This window comes from Augochlora pura, chromosome 3 (assembly GCF_028453695.1).
Source record: "Augochlora pura isolate Apur16 chromosome 3, APUR_v2.2.1, whole genome shotgun sequence".
Classification (NCBI taxonomy): Eukaryota; Metazoa; Arthropoda; class Insecta; order Hymenoptera; family Halictidae; genus Augochlora; species Augochlora pura.
The window spans coordinates 17,800,100-17,821,239 of record NC_135774.1 but is presented as its reverse complement, the minus strand read 5'-3'; the positions used below and the strand labels follow the sequence as shown (position 1 = coordinate 17,821,239).

Sequence of the window (21,140 nt, the reverse complement as noted above, 5' to 3'; positions counted from 1 at the left end):
ATTGATATGTTGACCGCTATAACCTCGACACCCTTCGTATAACGTTAAAGATTAATTCCTGACATAACATAGTTACATAAACTAAATTTTTCATTTCAGATTCGTTGATCCTAAAATAGTTAAAAAATAATAATTCAAATAAATATCTGCAGCTTTGGTTTCATTATCTATTTAAATATAATTAATACCATTACATCATATCTCACATTTCAAAACCTATCAACGTTTATCTTATATTTACTAAATCTACCAAGTTCTAAAAATGGCTGTGATTTCTTATTTTATACAAATGACAAGACTGAGTTTATCAAGACTGTTCTCCATTATATTATAATACCGTGTGCTTAAATTAGAAAGTTTATTCGATCGTTTCTTATCAGAACGTCTTCTTGGTTAAAATAACTTTGAAACAAAAAGTATTGAACCGATCATTTTGACTGGCACGCGGTACGTTCGGTTTTGAACATATACACCGCCGCGAAATAAACCCTGTCATCTAAAATAGAAAATAGATTAATTCGCAGCGGAGCAGAGTACGTCGCTTAAATGCCGGCCGTTCGTCATGCCAGCCGGTAGAGCATGCTAATCTAAAAGCACAAAGATATCCGCAACCTACTAATGACATCTGATAAACACTTCGCTGGTATCCAACTCGAACCTATATTGCCCAAAATGCATTTGTACACACGCGGATGGGTATTAACATACTAACCTAGTTATGTATATTATAATTACGGAATATATATATATATATATGTATTTATATATATACGTATACACATAATATTCATCCATTCACAAGACGTACATATACAAACACGTATAGTATATGCACTGGAGATCGTGGTCCACGTATATACAGCATGAGTATATCTAATATTCAAGCCTCCGTAAATACATACCTACACGCACGCGGGCAACGGTATTACGTGCACCCACAACCGATATAGGTCGCTTATAGGTAGAGGGTAATATTCGAGGATGCCGAAAGCACGTTCGAGCGATCGATCTCTTGGTCTGGCCCTCCCTCTTAGCGAGTCTTAGTCCAACGCAAGCTCTTTCGGTTCGCGGTGCCGCTCCGCTCCGCTCTTCTCTGCTCTGCCTCGCTTCGCTCCGCTCCGCGCTGGTTGCATTCAGGGTTACAGACTTCAACGTCGCTTGGAGAGAAGCACGACTTGCTTCTGCCAGAGGATCAGGGGAACGCTGGGCGGTGAGAGAAAGGGAGAGAGAGAGAGAGACAGAGAGAGCGGGGAAAGTAAACTACAGGAAGATGGAGTGAGAGGGGTTGAGAGAAAAAGAGAGAAAATGGTAGTAGTCGGGGAGTAGCAATGATCGATACAGCATCGATATTTATACACTTAAACTGTGATATTAATGCAAATATGTAAAGAAGATTTACGTAACTTACGATTATAATTAATTATAATCAATAATTACAATAACAATAACAAAATAATTACATTACAATAACAATAATTAATTATAAATATAATTTAAGAATATAATATTATATGTGCTTACAATGAATATAAAAAGTCCCATTCGTGAATGTGCTTGTCCTATTCAATGCAGTCTATCAAGATGATGGTTCAGATGAATAAGATGGATAATGCGGATAATGTGGATAAGATGGATATGGTGAATAAGGTGGATAAGGCGGATGAGATGGATAAGATGATGGAAAATATGATGGATAAGGTGGTTAAGGTGGATAAGATGGATAAAATGTATGAGATGGATAAGATGGATAAGCTGGATAGGATGTTTAAGATGTTTAAGATGGATATGATGGATAATATGATGGTTAATGAATGAGGCAAAATACACTTCTTATATAAATTAAAAATGGAGCAAGTAAATGTAGAAGAAAGTCACATGCACTATGCATTTCTTATGGTCTCCATTTTACTTGGTCTTTCGAATGGCTCAAACTACAATAGAATTGAATAGATTATCGAGCGTTCTTATCTTCCCTAAATAAAAGTGTCTGGTTCATGACAGTGCTTCCTTACATCTCGTTCATTCTGCGATCACGCAGATGATCTCATCCTTGCTTCAGGTAAATTATCCGAAGCCGTGTCTGTAAATACTCAGGATGTCATGTAACTGGTTGTACAACCACGAGTTAATGGCTCATTCTACGTAAAAACAGTCGAAGTATAAAACTAACATTTCTTTATTTAAGGCTTCGTTTTCGAGAAAATTGAGATGGAAGTTGTACCAAGTTCGACAAGAAGCAGAATTAGGATACTACGATGAGACGTGTCACTTGATACCTATTCGATGATATCATTTTTTCAACCTACTTTTTCTCGGAAAGGAGCCTGGAATGAAGAAAATTTATTCTGTATGTTCAACTTATTTTTTTACATAGAATCAGCGCCGATCCGGTTATATCACGTTACATGACACCCTGTGAACGTATATTCTAAGATCGAGAGAGAGAGAGAGAGAGAGAGAGAGAGAGAACTCGAGCGAGGTGGAGAATGCTGGGGAGAGACCGAGTGACAGGGGTCGCGAGCGAGGTAGCAAGAGGAAGAGAGAAACGGAGATGGCGAGAGGGGACGTTGGCGCGACGGAGCACGGACGAGACGATGGAAAGGGGGAGGGTCGGCTCCTCTGAGTAGGTATCTCAACTTACGATTGCCCCGGGGGTGTGCACAGAAGTGCAAAGCAATCGTCTCCTATCCCGACCTCGTGGCGGCTATAGGTTCTTCTGGAAACGGTAACGTATCGAAATACATGCACCGGAAACGTTCGGCCCGGCGTTAGTCTTTACTTTCCCGGAGCCCCCGTTACGCTCGCGGAATCCTCAACTCCCGGAATTCCCCGCGAACTCTTCCCTTTTTTTTCCTCTAACCTCTAGCCGTTTAATGGCCGTTTCCGCGAGCGCCAGACAGCCCTCCCCCTCTCTCGCCTCTTGTTTACCAGGCACGATGAATGCACGCGCAATTATAGCGGGAAGAAATTGAAATTGCCCGCTCATTCGCCCTCCGCTCCAGATGGTTTATCCGCTCCCTGCCTCCGGGGAATTTAGGTGCGGCAAGGTGCGAAACAGTTGTTCACTGTGGATTTATGATCGTAGATCTGCCGCGCGGGCCCAGGCGCCCGGTGATATATTGAACATCGGAAAAAGCTACGACAGAAATTACGGAGGAAATCTGAATCGAGGATTCGAGTCGTTCTGCTTTCACGGGTAATCCTAGTTAAAGCGTGTGTCGAATTTGTTTGGGGAGATGCGGGACTTATAAGCAGATGCTATAGAGATATTAGGGGATTCTAAGGAGTACTAATAATTTTGTGTATTTATGGCAAACGTCGGAGAACGAAATTGGAAACAGTGGAAGGCTTCAAAGGAATTGAGAATGTTAAATCTCAACTTATTAAAATTCTTGAAGTAAGAAAGAAAATGACATTTGGCTGATTTGTCTTATGATTAATGTTTATTTTCCGTCAAGATTCGCAGTTTATTACTGGGTTTTGAATGGTTGTGTAGTGTTGCTTTTTCAATTCATAGATTGATTATAAGAAGATGCGAAACAGTTGATGAAGATGTGAATCATACATTTAAATTAAGTAAATTTCAAGTTGGTTGACTCATTAATTTTTGTGTTATAATACATACTAACTTAAGTACAGTAATTTAACCTAAAATTTTAGTAACCCCATTTGTTCGTATTATCAAAGAGAAATATCTTTTCAGTAGATTTTAATGTCTATTACCTTATAATTTTCACAACAATTGCATACGTCGCGTACAACGTATACACACAGTAATGAGAACAACGATTCCATCAATTCTAATGAATTTAAATTTCTATTCTGGTTAACAATTTGAAAGTTAAGCATCCATTCGTTTTGTCTCGTGATCACTATACGTATTTTTAGCAACTACAACATTGTGTCGGCACATGTACTCAAATTGAAAGTACCCTCATTACGTTCGACGAAATGACCCGACGCGTGGTCACGCACCATGCTCTTTAACATACTTGTGCGACGCGCAACTGTAAAATCGATTGTGACTCTGTTAACGCTACGAATTTCCTATTGAAACTTCAGCAACACATTTTCAAGCGGTATTAATTTATACTAAAAAGAAAAAATAGATTCAACTCGATCGAGTTGTTTTTTTTTCTATGATCGTCTTAAAATTAAATATTCGTTCAAAATAAAATAGAAAATTGATTCCAGTCAATCGAGTTACTTTAGTTCTTTGATCATTACGAACTTAAATGTCCATTAAACTTTTAACTATTCCATATTATCTGATCCTTTAACTACTATTATCGTATTACTTTATCCTTTAACTATTATAGCATTGTCATCACACAAATTTTAATTACAATTAACTTCATAATATTCGAAGCAATAATCGCATTAATGCACAATCTTAGATTCTATATAAAAATTCGCAGTCTAATTATAGCAGTCGAAAATCAAATAGAATAGTGACTGTAATAAATAAACTACGAACATTATGCATTTAAGAAAAAAATGCGAGAATAATTGAACCATTAAAAAGTACTACTTTCTTACTGACAACACACTAATGTTTAACATAAATAATAAAAGTCTTTGTAGTTCCATCGTCGTTCTATCAAATAACACAATATTTTTATTTCTCATACAAATCCTCAGTCGGTAATAGAAAAATACTGTTTCGTTTCGACTAAATACAGCTGTGTAACGCTCCAAGTTCTTAGAGCCCGCTTAAAATCTCGAGCACGAGTCTCACATAATATTAAAGTAAGTGGTTAAAAGTGTCAAACTGTGGGAACACGGGGTTAGCCGCGCGAGTAACTTGTGTCGCAATGTCGTCGAAGTGGATTCGGAGCGCCTGTAGCCAGACCTGAGACGGTCGAATTCACCGAGGAATTGGAATATCCATGGAATTTAATCTTATTACGGTTACCTTAGTTTGGTCGCAGGCAGATACCCCACTGGAAAACAAAGTAATTGTCTGTCGACACGGCCCCTTGACTATACGGTTCTTCTCGTAACGTATCAGGATACATGGTTGCGAGAGGGAAGAACGGAGCCACCGTTATCCTCCAGTTTCGGACTCGAATTACAGACGGCGGATCCACAACTCACGGAATTTACGCGGGGGGGGGGGGGGGGGGGGGGGCGGGGTGGTGTGGGGGGGGGGGGGGGGGGGGGGGGGGGGGGCTGTAGCTGCTTTCTTTCGATCGGTGTTGTTTACAGGATATTTCGTTGCACTTTACGGCTGGCGGGCGGGCGGGAGGCGCGAGATTTACAACGATAAACTGGGTTAAGTTCAGTTAATTCGAGTTTAACGGCCTCGGAAACAAAACGCTGACTAAACGTTCGAGCGCCGCGTCGAAACTTGTAAACTATTCTTGACTGTCGCGTCGCGAGCACTCTGTCAGGGACAAATAGGCGATACCCTACTAATTTGCACGGTTTTATTTAACCCTATGTACTCGAAGCTATTTGAACGCTAATTCTAAAATAACTTTTCTGACATATAGCATTTCAATTTTATATGACAAAATGTATTTTATGCGTATAAAATTGAATTTTGTAACTCGTACAACAACAGTTATACTTTTAATAATTTATGAAATCTAATTTTGCATAATATAAAAATTATTTTGGAACGTGCTGTAATAATTTCAGTGGTGCCTCAGAGTCATCACTCGAGTGCAAAGGGTCAATACACGGCGATAATTTATATCAGTGATTTTTTGTAAATAATAAACGTTGGAAAAGAGAACAAGAAAGTAGAATGTATATTTTGGTAGCAATATGAAAGGGTATCTTAATATTTTACTTTTTTAATATTTTTCAAAAAACAAAGATGATATCAAATTTTTTAGACGAAATGCTATATATTTTAATCGTCATCATAATGATATAAATAAATGAAATCAATTTAATATTTCGTAATATTGCATTTACTATGTGTTGCGACGGCAACATCGAAGGTCGAAAGTGCCTAGCCATCCCTTTAGTTATTAAGTCATAAACATGCGAATAGACCGACAATAGGTAAAAAATCCGACGAACGACGACTAACGAAATCACTTTACGACTACCGTACTTAACGAAACTTGACTCGACGAATGGACAACACGTGTGACAGAGCCACGGTACTGTTGCACGGACCATTCATATTTACTGTAACAAAGAAGACGACGCAAACCAGAACTTTCTAACAAATTTCCCACTCTTCATTCCAAATTTCTTGCGATACACCCACCTGCAATCAAAAACGCTTCTTTTCCTCCACCAAAAACTACCCTCCCCCAATCAAACGGAAAACCGAGGTGACAACAGACAGAACACGACGAACGAAAGACAGATCAAAGTAACCATTCAAACATAACGCATTCATACAAAGGTCAAAGCAAACATTCATACATAACGCATTCATACTAAGAACGAACGTATCATTCAAACATAACGCATTCAAACATATTCCGAAATCGCGTATATTATACTTGTACAGTGTCGTAAATAAAGTGTAAATAGAAGCAACCAAGCGTCTGTATCACTACGGCATTGTATCAAACGCGTACATACAATCCGGTCTTACAAGCCGGATCAACAGCAAACGCGTATACATAATTTTGGTCCATCGAGTCGGATCAACAACAAACGCGTACACACTCTGTGTAGTATTATAGTGTTACAGTGATCAGTAGACTGCGGATCTTTTTACAAAATAAAGTTTCTTTGTTAATTCCAATAAAGAAGACCTAAATAAGGGTTTCTTTCTTTCTCTAATCATTTTAGTAAATAGAAAACAATATGTAAAAATTTTATACGTTTCTAAATTCGTCTACTAATTTTTGCAATAAATGAATAAAATCTCAAATTATGTTCAATGTGATTTCCATTACCACCAATAAAAAATGTGTAAGATTTGTCGTCCCTAGAAATACGCGTGCCAACGAACAGTCATTCTTCGATCTCCGTGAGCGAACGCATCGACAGCCCTTAATTTATCGACAGATAGAACAAACGTTTCCTCGAAGTTTTCCACCCCTGTAGTTTAAGATCTATTTTAGACACACCCACAACCAATCAGGTCGAAAACGAAACTGACAACGGACACGACGCATCATCAACTCGATAGACCTCGACACGAATCACCTCACAAAGCAATAAGATCTTCGTAACCAGCTTAGTATTTCTTAGTATTATTTTTAACCAGCAACGACTTAGTATTTCTACGTGAAACCGATATATACTGTCAATTTGTTAAAATTCAAATATAAAGCCACTATATTGATCCGTATTTTTAATTAATAACTCGCTAACATATCAACATTTTCTCTAAGAAAGAGATAACTTCAAATCACCTCAGGTATCATTCTTCTTCGAGTGTAATGCAAATTTTGTTAGAAAGTATTCGATTATTTAAACTAGCCCCTCAAATTGTCGTGAACGAGCGAAACAGTGTTTAATCCTAAACCCTTAACCCTTGACTGTCAATTACTGCCTTCGGTAAATATTTTATATTTCCAAATTGGAGCGTGCAAGTGAATTTACGTCGAAGCATGGCAAACTGGATAAATCAATAGAGAATAGATGAATAATTACATTAATGTATATTAACGATGACTTGTTTAAAGTTGCGTGGGGCCGCCGTGGCCGACGTAATCCGTTTAAGGACTAAGACCCTCGTCGAAGTAAAATCGTCGCGTGCAAAGGGTAAAACACGTATTTCCTCTGCCGACTATGGTCGGATTTTTAACCCGGAATTAGTTAGCCTAATAATTTTTTGTTTGGAATTAATTTTCAATCTTGCACAAAATATTCCGCAATTTTTGATGTCCGAATAATTACGGAAAACTGACGCACGAATTAATTGTAATACGAAAATAAGTTTACGATAACGTGCACCTTGCTGGTATTCTATTAAGAATTTATTCATTTCGTTTCTACTGCAATATTTTGAAAACCAAAAACAATTTTTCATAATCGACACGATTGTCGCTATACACATTCGTTTAGTTTGTTAGAAATATCCACTCTAGCTGTTTTTACGCGTGATAAAATCTGAAGGCTTGTTTACCGTCAGGTTTGTCACACGTGTGCCACCGACATTAACTATCACTTCACGCTGAACAAGCGACGCGACGCGACATAGTAACGAAGAGTATACAGATATGCTTCTTGCATTACGAACATGTAGCGATAATGCATGGAAATGCATCTGCCGTGGTACTGCTATTATCGCGAACGATATCCTAATCGTCGTCACCCGGATAAGCAAGTTATTACAATAGCTAAAGTGGTTGGTTTACTACTGTCATCTGTTATCTCTTCTGCACTTGTATACAAATCTGAAAATCAAATTAGCGAATGTTATCTGTTGCGGGTATTGGATTCGTTTCAAGATGTTTTATTTTTTCACGGAAACAATGCATTCTTGATCTTGATCGTACTTCAGTCCAAACTCTGTTTTTTAATGCAGAATTAAATAAATATGGTAATTCAAGCGACGAATTTGAGAAATTTATGTAATAATAACTTATTATCATATCATTTACTGTAACATTTTACGCTTCTGTTCTGTTTATAATACAATGGGATAATCTTTTTATGTATAATGGAATTCTTTGGAATTTAATGTCTAACTAATTAGCATGTTCTGTGATAAAATACGTTTTAAGTATTTATTTCGATAAGAAAATTACCAAATGGAGTAATTGAGAAATTATATTACAACCGAGTATGACATTTATGAACACAACATTTAGATACGAAAACGAGACTGTTAATCAGTGCACATTAATCTGGGCAATTAACTTGACAATTATAATCCAATAACGCGTAATGCGGAAGATAATATCAAGAAAATTTACAATATATGTGTATATAACGATGTCAACAGGCTCTATTAATGGATGCTGCATCGAATATTAATCATTTGCAAAGCTAATTTTTGTCTTCAGAATAAGATAGAACGAGACAATCTCTGCTTCACGTATGTTTTATTTATTTTGTTTAGTTACTGTTAACATTTATTCTGTACTTTTATGATTATTACTGTCCTGCCTGTACTTTTGCGTATTATATTATATAAAAATATCTTATATCTTGAAAATGCAATATAATTTTGAAACTCTTTAAATTTTTATTTGACCAAAATATTTTTACGCAAATACATCAAATCCGCACTCTAATTATCACGTTTCTAAATGTTGATAACAGTAGGATAACATTTTCTTTCAATTCATAAGAAATGAATAGCAGTCAGAAAAAAAGTAATGAACGAGAGATAATTTGAAATGCATTAAGCACGTTCGTATCTGCTTATTGCAACGGTATAGCAAAAGATAGACATTTCGCGGTATCCTTTTACTTGATCCAGCTTCCAGAAGTTTAATTGTACTATATAAATAGAGAGAACGGAAATTTCGTTGACATGAGTTACGTGGATTTCCTTCGGGCAAACGGTTTAAATGCGAGTAATATAATTCAAGAGGAATAAACATTTAATTCGCTCGTAAATAAGTTCATTTACGTGGCACCTGAAACTTGGACTCCCGCAATGCAACGAGTCTCGCGGTTTTACCCCGTGGCTGTTGATCTTACGAACGCTAATCTTACGGTATATATTAATTCGGGTAATTTCCTGTAGCTTAACAGTGGCACGTATAGGAAACGTTAACTTCGGCGATGATTGAATCGCGGTAGTTTGCGATAAGAAATTATTCTACGTTCCTCAAATTATTCCGCTACGATCGAAACTGTCTCATTTTATTCGAAGTTGCGACAACTGCTCGCGAAATTCGCTGTTTGCCACATGAAACTCGTGTATACTTCGTAACACGATGCATTTCAGAACTTACAAATTTACAGCTCCGTGTTTGACGCTAGGTTTACGGAACACTCGAATCAACTGTCTTCTATTAGTTATAAACTATCTTCCATGACTTTATAAAGGTACCGATAATATACATATAGGACTTTTAAGGACTTTTATTCTAGTATTCGTCCAAAGTAGCAATTGAATAAATTCCTCAAAATCTATCTTTATAATCCCGTTAATAATATGAATATGAATAATAATCGATGTAATTAGCCTGCGGTTTGGTCCGAACTGAACATGAATCGTAAACAATACAAACAAAAATACAAGGACGATTCCTTTCACAGAGATGCATACTGCATGTTCTTGCTTTTTTCATTTTTATTACATGTCGGTTATATAAACAGCAGTAAATAACATTTTCATTGCGATTATTTTGCATTTACCATTTCAATAACAGTCCGCTTTCCACGAGGTAATTAACTTTCTTGTTGCAATTATTTTGTCACTTACAGGAGTAAAAACAACCCATCAGGATTAACAAAAGTTATTATTAATACCGTTAGTATCATACAATGAGAGAATAATATAAGTGAAGGAAATTTTCTGCGTGATAGTACACTTTAAATGTATTAATACAATTTCGCGTCTTATTATAGTGTTTCTGGAAATATGTACTTTACGAAAATGTTTTTTCTCCGAAATACTTATTCACGCTGGTTCTTGTTGAAGGACCAATTGTCGCGTGATCCTTGATACACTGAACTGTTTTAAAACTTAATCCTGCGACAACAGATTATCCTGGAAACCTTAGATGCAGAGATACGCAGGACAAATGGAGGGATACTCGTTACTTTCCACCCTCTTGCTCGAATTACCCGAAGAAAACATACAATTTTAGGAATCTCTAGAACTTGACTGTCTTCATTCTTTGATTCCTCTTTTTCCATTGCTTCTGTATCTACCGTCTTGATATTTACACCCCCAATTAATGACGGTTTAACGATTTCATGATCCGCCGGATTTATTATTTCGCGCAACGCTCGCAAATTGTATTCATTACGAGTTTTCTGCGCAATTCTCTCGGGTTACCCTCATTAATTCTCGAAATATGCGTGAACAAAATAAATTTGACGATAATATTTTTTTAATTTTAATAAACAGGCAAATGATTTCGTTTCCAGTCTGCGGAGCTCGGGTGACGCGAGGTTAATTGTATATGATCTCTTTTTGCCGAGTAAAAAGTTACAAAAGTGACAAACGTAGCAGTTACAATTGCGTTTCATACAGAGATCCATTTTACTTTGATCGTTGCTCCGAAACGATTTCTCGTTTGTTGTTTTCTGCGAAGTAGAAACGGCAATAAAAAGTCTTAAAACAATTCCCTGAATATTACACGTGAACAAACCCTTTTACGTCTGACCGTGTATGCATAAAATATTATACGTGGTTTTTGTGCAATAATAATGGAATTTGTCGTGCGATCCACCAAAGTCTTACAACTGTAAGAAAATATATATTTATATTCAGTTACACCTTATTGTATATTTAATTATATGATCTTGTCATTCTGGATTATGTGTGAAATTAATGCGAATGAGAACAGTTTTCAAAATTATCATATACATACGTTGGTGTGTTATAGAATTTCCAATACACTCCATTGACATGACTGTTTTAATTATTGTATTTCACGATATTACATTTTATACTCCAGATGTAAAAATGCAATTTCAATTAAAAATTACTTACAACGTCGAAAAATTTTATCGAAATATCTTCTAAAAACATTTATTCAGAATTCAGTCGATATCTTTAAAGCTTATTCGATAGCTTTAAAACTCCATGCCATCGATAAAACAGACTTGTTCTTTACTGGCAATTATTTAAAATTTTCTAGTTAAAATTATATTAGAAATTTTAAAGATTTTCTATTTAAAATTCTATTAAAAATCTTAAAGATTTTCTAGTTAAAATTCTATTATAAATCTTAAAGATTTCCCAGTTAAAATTCTATTAAGAATCTTAAAAAATTCTATTCTTAAAATTCTATTAAAAAACATTTGAATTTCTATAAATGACATATTTAGCATTCAATTCTATAACGTGTTACTTTCAAATCCCATACTCCTAGAATCTCTTCGAAAACAAAATATCACTTCCAAAATCTATTTCACTGAACTGACAAATCATTGAACGTTCATAAACCGTAGGAAATCTCCGTTTTTCTTAAAACACCCCCCGTCGAGAGGTGGCGAGGATAGGTTGCCGCGACCCTCGGTGTCTATCTCGGTAGCAATTCATCTCCGTTGAAGTCGTAACACGCTCGAAAGTTTTCATCGGCAACGGGAAACCAGCACCGAGGAAGAAACGTACCAATCGGTGGGGGGGGGGGGGGGGGGCGAACAAAAAATAGCACCGGCGGCGGATCAACAGCGCATTTTCATGAGGACATACGTATGTATTGGAAGTAGTTCAACGATCGGAACGTTTCCGGGGCACGCGAGTAATGCGCTTTCGAGACAAGAGCACAGGCGACGTTCTGCCGTTCAATCTTTCGGAGCGATTCGCTGGCAACGAATAGACACTAATAGTCGAAGAGGTTTGGTAAATTCACGGGAATCGGAATCGATCGGATGCCAGTCAGGGGATCGCCGCACCAAAAATCCTCAGATCGTGACTGCAGCCACGCTCTCGACCCTCCAACCCTCTCTACCTCTCTCAATGTCTCTCAATCTCTCTCTCTCTCTCTCTCTCTCTTTCTCTCTGTCTAGTCTACCTTGCTCTCTCGTTCTCTCTCTCCCTCTCTTTCTTTCTCTCGGTCTATTCTACCTTGCTCTCTCGTTCTCTTTCTCTTTCTCTGCCTCTCCCACCCTATATACCGAATACTTCGAATAGAATTCCGGAACATTCTTGACGTCCGTGACGTAGCTACCGAATTAACAGTGTGTACAAGCCCGGTGAAACGGCGGTTCCCTTCCGTTCGGGGTAGTTGTCGGTTCCTCTGCGGCAGTTCGCTCCTACATACCTGCGGTGGTGTCAGTTTTGCAGGTTTCTTCGCCAACTATTCCGAACTCTCTCGACTGGGAAAGACTTCTCTACCGCCGATTGTATTGTTACGACCAGCAGGACTAAGCAATTCCGCGTGGTCGAAGGTTTGCTCTTACGAATTTTTGTATGGTCGTAAACTGGTTGATGCCTGTATCATCGGATTCGTGTCAAATTACAATCATTTCACTGACAATTTCTTAACTGATATTAATCTCACCGACAATGTTACGTAATCCACGGATAAGGGTTACCGGGTCATTTTGACCCTCTGTATTCAAATTGTTAGCAATTAGTCGATCTTCGACAATTAAATTGAATAAACGATTGTTACAGTAGTAGCAACAGAAAGACTGATAACAGAATAAAACTGAAAACAGTTATACAGTTTTTCAGAAATTATTATCGTTATCACGAACATATGTAATATAATTGACTGTAGCAATCATTTTAATATAAAATTAAAAAATACACGCATGTTCATAGCATAGGTTGCGATTGTATGCGTTTATAGTATAGGCTAACAATTGCTGGTTAGGTGTCAAAAGCTATGGCAGCCAAAAAATTAATAACAGATCCTCCTGAAATCTCGATACACGTCTTCCAGAAAAAATCACATTTTGCCAGTGAGACCTGCCGAGTAAAATCGCCGTGATCGATTAATCGCACTTTCGGGCCCCTTTTTTGACATCGGATTCAATAGTCATCATTATTGTCAGTGGAACGTCGTCCATCCAATAAGCAACAACGTCGCCAAACAGGAGCGCGCGATTCATCCTGTATGGAGGCCGCCGAATGCGAGCGCGTTGCAGCTGATATGCACGCAATAGTACCTATTCCGATTCCAATAGTATTGCCGGTATAATGCATTGACTGCGCGGCAGTGTCGCGACACTATAATGGAACAGTAAATGGCAGTGTCTTAATAATGCCGTGTATAGCACGTGACATAATTCCGATGGTTTGACGTCGCGTCGCGCCGAATAGGCCGGATGAACTGTTACTACGCCAAGGCAAATTGTTTTTACCTTTGTAGTTAGGCTGATTTAGATATTGCGAGGATACTTGTTGTAGTAGTACTGAGTCGCACAACGACCGCGGCGCTGATACCGGATTGAATTTGAATGTTATTATTCGGGTTAACGTATTGAGCGGCATGGTTTAATGTATTTGTGATCGGCAGGGTATCAATCTGTCTTTTCTAGTACGATACATTATTATTAATCGGGTACTGATTCTGAGAATTTTAGAGTGATGTAATTAAGGCTGATGCATTATCTACCGAAATCCACAATTTACGGGTAAAGGCTTGTTAATCAATTGTTTAGTGACCGACTGCTTCGATCGTGCACCGATAAAATTGTTTCCAGTAATATTATCTAACAGTTTCGTTTGGAACTATCATGTGGAAAAAGATTGTTCAGATTTCTTTTGCATCTGCATAGTTATTGAAACATAGATTAATTATTTATTATTTATATATGTTATGCGAGAAACAGTTAGTTGGAGTCGTAGGATTCTGCGAAAATTCTTTGGTTAGTAACATACTATATTATTAACGTTACTTTATTCGCAAATGAAACAAATCCCTTATTATGTCATCCACGATCTAACTGATCTTATTATGTCATGCAGAACCTATTTCAGACTGTATGCGCCATGAGTTTAGAGATTACATGTGTATACACGTTTACTAATGACAGAATTCGCTCAGTATGGATGGTATACATAATACAAGGGAACTATAATTGATATTAGCTTGGGATATGGAGCGATAAATGCATATACAATTTATAACGAACACCAAGGAATCAATATCATTCAATTAGCGGTACAGCGTTAAGACAGGGAAAATCACTTGTTATTGTAAAATAGTCTACGAAATATTTAAAGTTTTTGTGCAGTTTTTCTTAATATATTGCTCTTTACTGACATGTTTAGACAGATTTATTTTCATCATTAAAAATATTTCTAATTGATTATGAAATATTCTTATAGGAATTGAATACATATATGTTATGTATGTATAAGTACGACTATATTACAGTACAATATTCATTCATTGGTACAGAAAGTTAATATCAAACTGCTTGATTACGTAACTTCTATAATAATGCATATTATATGCATCGAGAAATCAGTTTCCAATATTTTGACCTTAAAAATGGTAAAGAACGAATGAAATGAATAAGGAAATACGTTTCTACTCTCTCAGGAATAATATCAACGTTCATAATATCAATGTCGTGTATATTCGGAAAATATTAACAATTCAAAAGGTTATCAGACGTGCAAATATTTGCCGATACATTCGTCCGTTGAATTAACCGAATGGGATATGAGTTCCTTTGAATTTCAAAATTAGTTATGTTTCCTTTACGTATCAACATTCACATTATTATCAAGCATTAATTATTATTATTGCAGAATACTGTATAATTACTGTAGAAAAGGAAGGAAATTAAAAGGCACAATAGAGAGGTAAAAATATAATATGAAACAAAGAATCAAAAACTTATAAAATCTAAATAATAAATATCGTAAATAATATCGAAATAATAAATAACTATGACATTATAACAAACATTGCTAATTTTATAACGCTTTATTACTTGTATCACTTTATAACAAAAATGGCTAAAACAAAATGCAAAACAATAGGAAATATTTGAATACTTTGAATGTTATGAATGTTTAAATGTTATTAATTGTAACATTAATTGTATTAATTGTATTATTATTGAATGTTTAAATGTTACATTAATTTCAACTTAATAGAATAATTAAAGGGAGCATGAAATGTGAAAAGAAATTACTAAAGTAATAAATAATGGAAACAATTTTTATTTTCCATAAAAATCTGCGGTCTAATGATTAAATTCAAAATCGAAAAATTTTAATATAACATTACTTAGCTTCCAAAATATTCTTCTATTGTATATTCTTCCATTTTAGCCGATACAAATTGTAATAAAAAATAATTAGCGAGTCTTCATTGTAGATTCCGAGTGATACTTTGCAGCCCTGTGTCATATTTTATTTATTTCAGTTTTCTCATGACTACGTTGATTAGCAGTTTTTCGTCTTTGGTTTCTCATTTTATGTTTGGACATTTCAATGATCTCACACTTCATTATCTTTCATTATTTTCACCATTTTTTCACTTCGTTTCATCGTCTTGATCACTTCTTTATCTTTTTAAAACACTACTTATGCGTCACTGAATTAAATAAATATTATTATTTTGTTATCTCATATTATTATACATTTACGAATAATGCTATAATTGCGTAGTATGTAAGAACAATTGCATCATTTTCTAGTTACCCTAAATAGATTGTAAAATCACACTTGCGAGTACGTTTATATTATGAAGTGTTATATCGAATTCTGCTATAAAACTGAGGAAACACTTTAGATCGACAAGAGTTAATCTGACGATCCTTGCTGTTCGGTCACAGGTACACCGTTCGCTCTGCAAATTGTTGAACTTCTTTAATCAAACTCCTAACTTCTTAAAACAATCGTAAATTTTTCAACTTCTCGTTTCTATTAGTTACTTCCTTTACGCGGAAGAGGCAAATGTATCGATCGTCGAAACTTCGGCCGGGTTTTAAACTCTTCTTACTATCCCCCCTCCCCTCCCCGTGTTCGAAAAAAATTTCCATCGTCCCGGCCATTGCAGTGGAATCTTTGTTGACTACGAACATTCGAGGAAGTTCCGGCAATTCCTGTAGCCTGTCCTCAGTTCGAAACAATAAATGAACGATAGTAAAAAAACGAAATTGGTATGGCCTTGCGTTTCATCGAGTTTGGAAAAATTTTATTTGAATGAGATAATAAGGATTAAAATAAAATTTTGATCATCATTGTCAGATAAATGTCCAATGCAATAAAAGTTCATCTGTATAAGAAGTTATTTATTATTCGAATAAATATTTATTTGTGCAGAAATTAATTTGGAAAATAGTCAATTTGAATAAGAACTGTGGAATATAGACTTCTTACTATAGTTTATTGATTAAATTCTTTTATGCTAATTTTTACTTTTTCTTTTTATAATTATCATTACACATATTATTATTTGACAATCTGTATTCAAATAAAAAGTGGAGAATTATTCGAATAGAATGGAATAAATGAAAAGAAAGATAAAATAGATAGAATACATAAAACAAATAGAATAAATAGAATAAATAGAATAAAGTATGTAAGTAAATAGAATAAATAGAATAAATAGAATAAATAGAATAAATAGAATAAATAAAACGAATAGAACAAATAAAATAAATAGAACAAATAGATAAAGACAATTTATTACGAGTATTCAACAATTATTATTTGAATAAAATATTCGTTTAAGAGGAGTTCATTCTAATAACTATTTATTTCAAACGATTCAAATAATGCCCGATTCCGTTTTCATCATTTCTCTTTTACCTTTTTTTCGTAGTTCCCATCGAGTTTCAACAGATCATTTTAAACCCCCGACTAATCCGGAGTCGTTTAAACATGATTCCTAGCACGACGAACGTTTCTTTGTGCAGAAATTCGACCCTCGAAACGGGGACTCGGCTAGACGAGAGGCGACAACATCGTCGTGCAGATGTCGCAAGAATAATTGTCACCGGTGTTTTGTTCATCGCGATTTTCTGTTCAATTTTTTAACCCGTCGAGTGTTCTTGCACTGGTAATCTTCCAACATTAATCGAGTAAATTGTACTCCTCCGAGGGTCCCACTCCCGCGGGATGTCCTCTTCTTAATGCGCTGTCCAGAGCTGGAATGAAACTGTTATAATTTTCAATTGGTTCTGCTGTAACAGTTACTATTTCACTTTTAACCTTTCTTATACTTTTATTCCATATATTTACGCAGAAACCAAGCAATTTTTACTTTCCAGAGAATGAGAAAATGTTCTAATTGGAGTACATAAGTTCATAAGTTTAATACAATATGTTCACCATACAATAAGTGCAAGCACATAAAAATCACAAGTTGCTTAGTCATCTGTAATTTATCCAGTTAATAGTGTCTTAACAATTAATAAGCAAATTGCAAAATAGCAGTAACTTTTACTTCGGAAGATGTATTAAAAAATAAATATTCCTTCAAAATTTGTATCGATAAAATACATATTAACTGTCAAAATATTATAACATAATTAAAGTAATAGTACGAAAGTTCGTTTAAAACAGAAAAATAAATAATTGAAATTTGACAAATTGGTGTTAACTAGACGTAATAGAATGTGACATAATTAAAAAGTATTGGATAAAAAGATTTACAGGACAGTCACGATGGCAACTGTTCAGTTTCTAGTCTAGACTAGTTAAATAAATTATATTTTTCCAGAAGTTGTAGTGATTATGGATTAATATGGCCTAATGAATTATTTGATGCCACAGAATTATTTAAATTTTATTTTAAATGAATGCACTTGTAAAAATTTAATTTAGTAAGTTATAGCATGGTGGCGTTGTTTTTATTGAAAACATTAAATTAAATAAATTTTGTACGATTAGGAAAGACCACTTGTAAACCTTTAAATATCCCACTTGAAATTGAATATTGAATCGTACAGGCACACAGAGTATCACATATATGCATGATCCATTATTCGCTAGAGGAAACGGTGGCAATTCAAGCCATTATTACATATATCATGAGAAGTATGTCCAAACGCGCCCCTTTGATTGTCAAAGTTTTCATTAACTGAAACATGGAACTTATAGGCGGCTAATTAAATGTACAATTTCCAACGATTGAAAGATAGATTGGTTGCTCTTGGAGCAATTACTCTAGCAATATTCAGCAAATTATTGAAATATTATATGAATGACGCATGCGATGAAAATAATTGGAATTACTGCAAAAGATTATTGATGGAAAGCACGTTTTATTAAATCTGTTGCGGTTCGTATAATGTAAGATTTATTTTTCACTGACATTGTTAAAGCCATTTTAAAAATAAAGTAGAATCGCAGTCAATTTAATTCACGAAAATACCCTAAAATAATGTACACTATTTATACAAATAAATAAAGTAAGTTATGAGAATAAAATTAAGTAAGTTGTAAAAATAAAATTAAGTAGTTTATAAGAATAAAATTAAGTAGGATCGCGATGAATTTAATTCACGATAATTCCCTAAAATAATGTACACCGTTTATAAATGATCTACATAATAAAATTAGCGAAGAATGCAATTTTATTTCAGTAAAATGTCAACAATTTCTGAATACCAAAATCGTCTTTGACGAAAAAATTGAAAAAATGCATTTTCGTCACATATATGCAAATATGATATAAACGAGACTCAAAGAACACATCTCGCAAACGCGATGCAATTAAACGTTGCAAGCTACGATACGTGAAATTGTATTTTCCGTCGAATAAAATGGGACGTTTTCCACATTTGTCAGATATCAAATATTTAAACCTCTACGAATAGGATTCAAGTTCTATGATGTAATTACGATTATATACGTGAGCATGAGTCAACGTTTAGAATTAATCTGCTGGAAAAATGAAATTTTGTCGAATTGTGTGCGATATATTAAATCGTTTAGATTTTGTTAAATTTTTCAAAGCTGTGTGACGCATTTTCACGAAACGTAATGGTGTAGGATGAATGTTTCAATTATTTTTCTAACAGAAGGGTCTTAATTAAACCTGCTTAATCAGGATATAAATGGCTTGGATTAATCGAATTCTAATGGATAATCGCAGCGCAAAGAATACAAAAATTGAAAACGTTATTAAATAAAAATTCTGTTTTAATAAATGTAAATTTTTTTATTAAATATTATTGTTGAATACATAGTTGTATTATTTGTATAATATCTGTTTTCTATTATTAGTAGGCGATTAGTTACAATGCAGATAGTCAAACTTATAATTATTGATATGTTTACTATATTAATATTACAAATATCTTGCGCGTAACGCTTCATTTTTTTGTTCCTTTTGTATTATATGCAATTAAGTAAACAAATGATTAAACGAAAAGAAATTATCCGTTATTATAAAAAAATGGGTCAAGGAGAGAAACCAAAACAACTTTCGTAACAACATTTGTACTTTTCTAAGTACAATATTTTCTCTAGCTTTGTTCATTAATAACAGTCAGATATTTTCACGCATAACATCTACATGCTCTAAATAACATTACTCTGTCAAAAGGAATACAGTCTTTCACGATTCCTTTAATTAGTCATCGTATACGCAGATCTTTTGATCGTTTTTCATTCAAACTACCCATTCGATGCTACACTAACTCCGTAAGCATTTAGTTCGTGAGTCATGCATGAACCGCTCTTGCCTCACTTATGTCACCTCCGCGGAATAACGTATATAGCATCGTATCCTATTCTGAACTCACGGTTCTAAGCATGTAACAGGTGCCAAACCTGGCTGCCAATAACAGAGATTTTGTTATTTATAATTCATTATTGCCTTTTTCATCTCGGATCAGCATTAATCGCGTATCAGCAATTCATTGAATAATCACTGAAATAAATTGTGCGATAAATATTTAGTCATACGAAGCGTTCTTAATTCCTTTCGGTATGTTGGTATGATGCGCCGAATATTGGGGAATCCGATTGAAATCTGACGTGGTGTATGCGCGAAAAATATTTGTATTATCGGCAATTTGCACGCGTTCGGTGTTTTCGTACAGACGTACGTGTCTGATTTATAAAATGAAAAACAAGCTGTGCAAATGCAATTCTTCTCTTCTTAACGTTCCTCTACGCCGATCTACAAAATACGCCGTTCGTGTTCGACTTTCAACAAACCGTTCACGTTCGTCTTTTTAACAAATGTCGACGGCGCGGTATGTTTAGCTTTCATTAGAGGCGGTTGTTTGTTTCAGTTAATTTTTTGAGCTCGCCGAGAACGATGTATGCATAGAATTTATCATCCCTGTACTATCAGCAAACTGCAGATTTTTATGCATTTATGGTAGGAGAGATACGCAATACTAATTGCAGAGTTTCAGAGAATTGTTTATGATCTAGTAATATTATTAGGACAATTTTTACATGCTGCTACTTCACTATTCTAATTGTATTATTATTTAGTCATATTAAATAAATATTTCAAAGTTCATTATCTAGAAACATTAAACTATCGAATGTATAAGTCGAAATATAAATACCGAAAGTAATAACACTTTTAAGTTCCAATAAAATCAAAGATAATCTTATGCTTCCTGTAAAACGTTACAAAATAGGTACTTTCACCTTCGATATCGCGATGTGCTAATGACATGTCCCAACAGTTTCGTCTACCAATTTC

General features: G+C 35.0%; 1 protein-coding gene across 2 annotated transcripts in view; it reads left to right on the top strand.

Moving 5' to 3' along the window:
* The window catches only part of LOC144478809 (uncharacterized), a 668,769-nt gene that overhangs the window by 181,063 nt on the left and 466,566 nt on the right, over positions 1-21,140 (top strand). The window lies entirely within an intron of this gene.